This window comes from Cebus imitator, unplaced genomic scaffold (genome assembly GCF_001604975.1).
Source record: "Cebus imitator isolate Cc_AM_T3 unplaced genomic scaffold, Cebus_imitator-1.0 Scaffold417, whole genome shotgun sequence".
NCBI lineage: Eukaryota > Metazoa > Chordata > Mammalia > Primates > Cebidae > Cebus > Cebus imitator.
Genome location: NW_016107732.1, coordinates 1014340 through 1015513, shown reverse-complemented (window position 1 = coordinate 1015513; position 1174 = coordinate 1014340). Strand labels below are relative to the sequence as shown.

Below are 1174 nucleotides of genomic sequence, written 5' to 3'. Positions count from 1 at the left end.
AAAAAAAAAAAAAAAAAAAAAAAAAAAAAAAGAAATAACACCACACATCTACAACCATCTGATCTTCAGCAAACCTGCCAAAAAACAAGCAATGGAGAAAGGATCTCCTTTTCAGTAAATGGTGCTGGGAAAACTGGCTAGCCACTGTGGAATACTAAAACTGGGCCGGGCCCCATGGCTCATGCCTGTAGTCCCAGCACTTGGGAGGCTGAAGTGGGCAGATTACAAGGTCAGGAGTTTGAGACCAGCCTGGGTAACATGGTGAAATCCCATCTCTAATAAAAAACTTGAGCCATTTTAATAAAAAAGCTAGTCCAAAAATGGTCTCATTCTATAAAGATTAAATCATTTCCAAATCACAGTGAAAAGAAATTGAGTAATTAACCAATTTTGTTTTCTACTATGTGCCTTAGAGATACCTCACTGAAATTTGGTATCTGACACAACAGAATAACATTTGCAGAATGTAATACTGTAGTGACAGTACTGAGGCTGATTGTTATAGACTATTAAATGGTTACATTTTATTTATTTATATAGAACATTGGTCCAATAACACAAAAATAGAGAATAGCATCTGGGCTTCCTTCCTCCCCTTCCTTTCCTTTAAAAAAAAAAAAAAAAGAATACCATCTGGAAATTTATCTCATTCAATAATCAGAGGTAAAAGAGTTAACCATCCTTTCCATTATTTTCTGGAGTAAGTCCTTGTTCACAATGAAATCTGATGGCAATTAAATTCTGACATTTTTCCCAGCTACTGTATGAAGATGCTGAAGGCCATTATTACATAGCATACTGCAACATAAGGACTCTTCTGTTCACCAATTCTGGCACACTTCCAAAATATACCCAACAATCCAGTTTTATTTCTGTCCAAGAGGCTGGGTGCCAAGTATCAAATATAAGCACAGGTACATATAAGCAGCAAGATTACAGTCAATAGACTGAAAATTGAAAATGGCAGACATAGTGAGGGGGGCAAGACCGCACCCACATCACCCTTCCGGCTTTTTTTTTTTTTTTTTTTTTCAGATGGAGTCTTGCTCTGTTGCCCAAGCTAGAGTGCAATGGTGTGATCTCAGCTCACTCTAACCTCCACCTCCTAGGTTCAAGTGATTCTCCTGCTTCAGCCTCCTGAGTAGCTGGGATTACAGGCGCACACCACCACACA

The 1174-nt window shown here is 38.3% G+C and overlaps 1 pseudogene; it reads right to left on the bottom strand.

Moving 5' to 3' along the window:
• Positions 1–299: 299 nt before the first annotated feature.
• LOC108289917 lies at positions 300–971 on the bottom strand (annotated as a pseudogene).
• Between the last annotated feature and the right edge of the window lie 203 nt (positions 972–1174).